Source organism: Aegilops tauschii, chromosome 4, assembly GCF_002575655.3.
Source record: "Aegilops tauschii subsp. strangulata cultivar AL8/78 chromosome 4, Aet v6.0, whole genome shotgun sequence".
NCBI classification, from domain to species: domain Eukaryota; kingdom Viridiplantae; phylum Streptophyta; class Magnoliopsida; order Poales; family Poaceae; genus Aegilops; species Aegilops tauschii.
In genome coordinates, this window is record NC_053038.3 from 36491801 (window position 1) to 36500555 (window position 8755).

The following is an 8755-nucleotide window of genomic DNA, read 5'->3' on the forward strand; positions in this document are numbered from 1 at the left end:
TAGAAAATGTTCCTGGATTTCATAAAATATGAATTTGAATATTAGTGCAGTATGTAAAAAATGTTCACAAATTCAAAAATGTTCCCCGATTTTAAAAAATGAATTTTAATTTGACTGCATTTCAGAAAAAAAATCTGGCGTTCAAAAAGTGCTCTGGAATTCAATGTTTCTTAAGAAAATGTTCTTGTTAAAATGTTCTGAAATGAAAATTGTTCATAACTTTGAAAATTGTTCCCAAAATTGAAAAAAATTATTGAATTTGAATAATGTCCCAGCAATTCTAAGTAATGTTTTCTACTTTAAAAAATATTCATCAAATTAAAAGAAATAAAATATAAAAAATTTAACGGAACAAAATAGAAGAAAGCTGCTAAAAAAGGATTCGGTGAAGGTTCTAAAACCTTCGCAAAACTGGTGGGAAGGAAAACTCATTAATGTTTAGGGCCATATAACAGCCAAGAGCTCGCGAGGGGCGCGCGTTTGCACATTATCCCCCGACCCACACGCGGAATACAGTTGGCCTGATTTTGAATACTTTTCATAAGAAATTGGAGGCGCACCAAAAAATTAGAGGATTATAATTTTAATAGGAAAAGAATCCACCAACTTGTGTTATTGCACCTTTAACTTCCATAAGTGCCTTTTTTATTTGAATAATTTTATATGAAAATGGAGGGATGGAATTTTAGAAAGAAAAGACCACTTCATGTTATTTTGCCTCATAAATGTCACTAAATGTTAATATGATTCGAATAATTTTCATGTGAAACATTGAAATTAGAGAAATATTAAAGCATACACTTAATTAAATATTTTTAAACTATGAAAATAAAAATGTGTAATCCTAGAAAATTGTCCATTTACTTGAAAATGTCATGCAATTTTTAAAAAGTGTCCCATGGAATTTTCAAGAAGTTACACATGTTTTTGATTTTTTTTAGTTAAAAAATGTCCATGGGATATCTTATGGTTTTGCACGCTTTGAGATGAGCTATATATTTTAGATTTCAAAAGGGGGCAGTCTGTCTATAATGTAAATGTGAAGAGACGTAAGCCTAATTACGTGAACCCGACTTACTTCTCGCATTGCCAACTTGGACACACAAATCAAAAATGCATGAAGAATTTTCATGATGATGAATTTCTAACTTTGTTTGACTTTGAGACATTTGAGGCAGTGAATCCTTCCTACTCGGCAAGATGACTAGGGCTCCTATTGCAAAGAGTTGCGAGAGGGCATGTGAACTATTGAAACTTATACATTGTGATATATCTACTTGATGAGGCACCAGGGCATTTTGCGTGACGAAAAACGGTTTTGTCGTGATACAAGAAAAACATCGCAAAATAGCCATTTTGTAGTGAGAGTGCGAAAGAGATTGTCGCCTTGGAGACCAGAGAGGGCAGCGAGTAGCGCGGAGGATGGGTGCAAGGTTTGGAGGCATTCAACGAAGTCGTTTGCTAGCTTCGCGACGACGGTGAATCTGTCGACGAACTACACACGAACTCCTTGAACCAAGGAACGAAGTGTTGGAGATATGCCCTAGAGGCAATTATGTATGATGGTATTTCCTATGTGTTTATGAATAAAGATAGTCCTTGAACATTATCAATGATGTGTATCAACAAGTATGTGAATTATTTGTGAGACTATGCATTGTATGATGATTGTCCTAAAAGGTCCCTAGTCGAAAGGGTTGTGTGGACGCATAGCCAACTAGACTAGCATATGACACTATGGATGACTCGGTCTCACTGGCCATGGAGCATTGGATACTAGCCGGATAATATGGATTCGGAAGGATCTTGTCAGATTCGACATTGTCGGATCCGAGTCCAGATAAGGTCTGAGTCAAACAGACCCGACTATGAGATGCAACGATAGGTCACCTGTGAGTCTCTAGTACAACATAAGTTCTATGTCCTAAGACCCGAGCTGGCGCATGTGTTCGGGATGGTGACAGACCTGCCTTGGGCCGACCAAACGCTACTCCACAACTGGGTAGTTATAAAGGTAGGTTTCGGACTTGTCCAGACCCATGCTGCGAGACATTATCGAGCGAGATGGGATTTGCCCCTCCGACGAGGAGAGATATACTCTGGGGCCCTCGTGTGATCCGACCAAGATAAGCAAGGCCATGTGACAAGGATTATGAGATAATCCGGTTAGTGGTCGGCATCTCTAGAACGAGAAAGAGGTCGGGCTAGCACATGGATGACAGACTCACCTTAAGCCCGACAACATATATCGTGTGGCAAAGGGAATGGAAGTGTGACGTGTTGTACAGGTTCGCCAATCGGCTTCATTCTCTACTTGGTGGTTGGCATGCCTTGCTCGAGGCCGCTACCAGCCGAGAAGGTCAAAGGTGATCCGACCTGCCACCAAGCTGACTTGAACCTAAGGGGTCGCTCGCTTAAGGGAAGGAACCTACGAGGTCGGATCAAACGACACTGGTCGAATGTAATCCGAGCTGGACTTGGTTCGTGACTGAGTAGACTTTAGGCTTTAGGATCTGCACGAGGCCCAAGAGTTGAGCCCATGGAGGATGCCAATATATAGTGGAGATGCGGCACACTCATTCGATTGATCGCTTCGGCGTCGTCACTAGGGCTTTGCATGTGCTGCTACTAGCCACCTCCACTCGCCGCCGGCTGTGTGATTGGACCTAGCAGTCCACCGCAGGGTGTTCCTCTTGCACGAGCGGATACCATTAGAGGCGGTGCACTTGCGTCGTTGCGGCGAACCAGTACGTGGGATCCGATGACCGGCTGTTCGGGGGAGATTGAACGAGGAGGAGACGATCCACGTAGACGCGTTGCCCCAACTCTTCTTCCGCTGCACGACACTGCGCGCCTAGTGGTAACGATTAGCCATCCATCTCCAGTAGCATGTTCTTGGTTGATCTGTGCGTAGGAAAAAGTTATATTGCAGTCGATGCACCTAGAATAGCCCAACAGTGGTATCGGAGCCTCTGCTATAGAATTTGGATTCAGATGCATATTTGATATGTGGAGGTGGCATATGAGATCTGTTTGTCGTTTATGAGATCGGCTATGGGCACGGTTGATGAGATCAATTGCATATGGGGATCGTTGAGGCTATGTTTTCTGTCAATCGGAATCGATGAGGTGGTGACACAACCTACCCCTACCTGTCGATTTCCGCCATCGGTGTTAACAGTGAAACCTAAATTCGAAACATATTCGTGATGATCAATAATATCAATCAGATCAGAAAAATCAGCGTGATCGGAGTACAGATTCGATCTGTGATTTTCAAGAACGTTAGGCGCTGCCCGCACCCGTGAGGGGCTTGCCCCTTTGAACCCCGCCCGCTAACCGTCTAGTGGGACCGCCGTGTGCGTAGCGTCGTAGATTTCATACGTGTTCACTCAAACCGGTAGAATGTGATTTTATGCATAACTTTGTTTTGCAGGTTTGTTGTGAATAGTATGGCTCATGTGTATGTGATGCATGTGTATAAATTATACATGGCCTGCACATCATGGTTTGTTTGCCGGCAGGAGCCAAAGTGTTGTCACTATGATGTATAACGACATGCGTGGTGACTTATGATTCTCTGTAAAATTCATTACTAGTTGTAGTAGTTAAGGGATGGAGATCAAGTTCGCGGCTTGTCGTCCTCGCGTGACGAACAAGATGGAGCTCCTAGATGGTCATCGCAGTCGGAGCCGACCTGGAAGAACGTTCATGAAGGAGCCATACTATTTCACAATATATGTTTATTTGTGATTGTTATGCTTCTTAGTTTCTATGCATGTTAAAATGGTAGGAAGATCCCTCATTAATATCAAGCAAAATGACATCCCAGATGTTGCACCTTCGCACGTCAAGTACGTCTAGTACTGTGCTCATAAAATTGGGGTGCTACTAGGTGTCCTTGAACTGACCCTAGCTTTTCGGTCTGATCGAAATGGCTCTAGGTCCCACCGAGATGGTCTGGCCAAGTTTCTGTGATGAAATCACTTCATCTCGGAATCACCGAGTGAAACTGATTGGAATTACCGAAACATGGGTTAGCCTTTCCCATTGCACTTCGGTCTCACCGAGATGATCTAGTCAGTCCCACTAAGACCCCTAATGTTCATATCTTTTGCACAGGTCAGTCTCTCCGAGAATTCCAGCCGGTGCCACCGAGTTTGGTCAAAAGTGTGTAACGGTTGGATTTCGTGTGGAGGCTATTTATACCCCCTCCACCCTCTTACTCAGAAAGAGAGCCATCAGAATGAGACACAACTTCCACCATTCATTTTCTGAGATAGAACCACCTGCTCATTTGTTGAGATCAAGAGTTTCCATTCCTACCATTTGAACCTTGATTTCTAGCCTCTTCAAGTTGCTTTCCACTCCAATCCTTCTCCTACCCCAAGCCAAATCTGTGAGAGAGAGAGAGATAGATAGAGAGAGAGAGAGATTGAGTGTTGAGGAGACTATCATTTGAAGCACAAGAGCAAGGAGTTCATCACCAACACAACATCTATTACCTTTTGGAGAGTGGTGTCTCTTAGATTAGTTAGGTGTCACTTGGGAGCCTCCAAGATCATGTGGAGTTGAACCAAGGAGTTTGTAAGGGCAAGGAGATCGCCTACTTCTTGAAGATCTACACGAGTGAGGCTAGTCCTTCGTGGACATAAGCCATGGTGGAATAGACAAGGTTGCTTCTTCGTGGACCCTTCATGGGTGGAGCCCTCCGTGGGCTCGCGCAGCCGTCACCCTCACCACATATCAGAACCACGCCAAAACCTCTACGTCTCCATTGTGTTTGCTCATTCCAATTCCCATCTCTTTACATTCTTGCACTTGCATGCTTTACTCTTTCCGCTGCCTATACTCTAGCTATGCTTGTGTAAAATGTATTGTGTGCCCTTTAACATGTGCTAAACTCAACCTTAACTTGAAGAATCTTAAAAACTGCTACTTTTACTTGTTAAGGGTCTAATCACTCCCTCTAGACCCCTCTTCTCGATCTTAAATGGGTATCAGAGCTTTGGTCTCCATTGCTTTGGTTTAATCACCATTGGAGGAAGATGGATGAGTCTACGTTTAGGAGTATTAGACATAGAGTGCCTATTCTTGATGGGGATTTTTATGGTTCTTGGGAAACTGAAATGCCCGATATCTTTAATGAATACAATTTGAGCAAGTATATTCTTAGCCCTTATGTGCCTCCTATTAATCCCTTGCATCCTACCCCCGATGAGTATCTTGACATGGTTCATAATCTTAGGACTATCAATCTTATCATTACAGGATCACCTAGAAATGTGCTTGTTTGCTTGCAAAACTTTGAATGCGCATACACTATATGGAATTATCTTGAGGAACGCTTCCCAAAATACTCATTGAAAAATCTCAATGAAATTCTTCACAAGTCCATTGCTTTTCATAAGATGAAGCCTAGTGATCCTAAGTTTGATGAATGTCTATTTGAGCTCCGTGATCTTATGTGTGCTAAGGGTGATGTTGGAACTATTACCAACATTATCATGGGAACCATTAGAATTCAGAAACTTGCACATTGTCATGGTCATAAATCTAACAAATCACTTGACCTAGGTGATGATCATATGTGTGATGATGATGGTGATGATGAGCATGGATATTATGATGAGGACAAAGAATTCGACATCGAATATGAGAAGACTATGAGAAATCTTTGTCTCATGGAAAATCTTCGAGACTACATGGCCGGTGGAAAAGAGTGGATTCGTGATAGTGGATGTACCGATCACATGACCGGAGATAAAGACATGTTCCGTGAGCTTGCGAAAAATGATGGTCCACACAAGTATGTGACTTCTGGGGATAACTTCAAGGGTAAGGTACTTTGCCTTGGTAAGGTGGCCATATCCAATGGTATCTCCATTCAAAATGTTATGCTCGTTGAATCTCTTGGTTAGAATCTTCTTTCCATATCTAGACTAACCGATTTTGGTTTCAATGTTCTATTTACTAAAGTAGATTGCCATGTGTTTCGACGAGATAATCATGATATGGTTTTTACCGGTATTCGTGGAGGTGATTTATACATTGTTGATTTAACTAAGAGATCCCAATCTCATACTTGTTTAATTGCAAAATCTTCTAAAGGTTGGTTATGGCATAGAAGATTAGGACATGTTGGCATGCGAAATCTTGATAAACTCATTAAAGGTGATCGTATCCTTGGTGTTAATGATGTTATATTTGACAAGGATAGACTTTGTAGTGTTTGCCAAGCAGGAAAACAAGTTGGAGGAAGTCATCCCATGAAGAACATCATGACCACGAGAAGACCACTTGAGCTACTTCATATGGATCTCTTTGGTCCCAATTCTTATAAGTGGCTTGGTGGTAACTCGTTCGGTTTGGTCATTGTTGATGATTTTCCCAGATTTACGTGGGTGTTATTTCTTGATGACAAGTCGCAAGTATAAAAGATCTTCAAGAACTTTGCCAGGAAGGCCCAAAACCAATTCGAGGTGAAGATCAAGAAGGTTCGAAGTGACAATGGAATAGAGTTCAAGAACGCCAATGTTGATAACTTTCTTCACGAAGAAGGCATCTCACATGAGTTCTCGGCTACGTATACACCTCAACAAAACCGAGTTGTTGAGAGGAAGAACCGTACCCTTATTGAGATGGCGAGAACAATGCTAGATGAATACAAGGCGCCAAGACATTTTTGGGCGGAAGCGGTTGAGACAGCTTGTCATGCTACAAATCTATTACCTTCACAAGCTTCTTTGTAAAACGGCATACGAGCTACTCACCAGTAACAAACCCCAAGTTGGACACTTTCGAGTATTTGTTCCAAGTGTTACATTCTTGATATGCATCGTCATTCGAAATTTTCTCCTAAATCCATGAAGGTTTCCTACTCGGTTATGGCTCAAACTCTCACACTTACCGTGTCTACAATTTGATGAATCTAACGGATCGCAAGTATAGCAATTGCCAATGATGTAGGAGACAAAGACCCCTCGGAAGCAATTCAAGATTTGTCTATTGGCAAAATTCGCCCAACGGAGGTGAAGGAGAGCACTTCGTCTATTCAAGTGGAAGTTGATCCACCTCGACCTCCTTCTCCACCTCCACAAGCGAACAACGACGCCACCAACAACGAAGAAGAAGATGATGATGATGTTCCGCCACAGCCCAAGCAAAAGCTCTCACGAGTTAGAGCAAGAATTTCAAAGAATCATCCCATTGAACAAATGCTCGAGGACATTAACTCCGAGAGAATCACTCGCTCTAAAACTATTTTGGCTAAACTTTGTGAACATTACTCATTCATCTCTAGCATTGAACCTATGAAGGTAGAAGAAGCCCTTGAAGACCCAGATTAGATAAATGCTATGCGCGAAGAGCTACACAACTTTGAGAGAAACCAAGTATGGACATTGGTTGAGAAGCCCAAGGATGATCAAAACATCATTGGAACAAAATGGGTGTTTCGGAATAAGCAAGATGGGGATGGACAAGTGATACGCAACAAGGCTCTTTTTTTTGCTCAAGGCTACACACAAGTCGAAGGGATGGACTATGGTGAGACATATATATGCCCATTGCTACACTTGAGTCCATTCACATTTTACTTGCTTATGCCAATCACCATGATATCACTCTGTACCAAATGGATATTAATAGTGCTTTTCTAAATGGTGAAATTGAGGAGGAAGTTTATGTTAAACAACCTCCCGGCTTTGTTAATCCCAAGAAAGCTAATCATGTTTACAAACTTCACAAAGCTCTTTACGGTGTCAAACAAGCCCCTAGAGCTTGGTATCAATGCTTTACTAAGTTTCTTATTGAGAAAGGATTTGAAATTGGGAAAATTGATTCAACTCTTTTCACTAAAAGGGTTAATGGAAAATTATTTGTGTGCCAAATCTATGTTGATGATATCATATTTGGTTCTACTAACCCTCATTTTAGTGAGAAGTTTGGAAGGTTGATGTCGGAGAATTTTGAGATGTCTATGATGTGTGAACTGAAGTTTTTCCTTAGCTTGCAAATCAAACAAACTAAGGAAGGTATACCTTTGTCTCACAAACAAAGTATACCAAGGATCTATTCAAGAAGTTCAACATGCAAGAAAACACCCATGCCTACTAGTGGACATCTTGACTTGACTAAAGATGGTAACCCAGTTAACCAAAAGGTTTACCGATCTACCGTTGGTTCCCTATATATCTTTGTGCCTCTCGTCCCGAAATTATGCTAAGTGTGTGCATGTGGGCACAATATCAAGTTGTTCCAAAAGAATGTCATCTTAAGGCCGTGAAAACGATAGTGGGATATTTGATTCATACACCAAATTTTGGCATTTTGTACCCTAAAAGGTCATATTTTGATCTTGTTGGCTATTCCAACTCGGACTATGCCGGTGACAAGGTTGATAGAAAATCTACTTTGGGAACATGTCAATTTCTTGGTAGATCCCTTGTCTCTTGGTCCTCCAAGAAACAGAATTCGGTATCATTATCCACTGCCAAAGCGGAATATATTGACGCATGATCATGTTGTGCTAATTACTTTGGATGACTCAAACTCTCAAGGATTATGGGATACATGTGAGACATGTCCCATTGCTTTGTGACAATGAGAGTTCTATTAAGATCGCACCCAATCCCGTGCAACATTCTCGAACTAAGTATACTGAAGTTTGTCACCATTTCATTCGTGATCATGTTGCTAAAGGTGACATACATCTTAAGCATGTTCGTACCTACAAAAAATTGGCGGATATCTT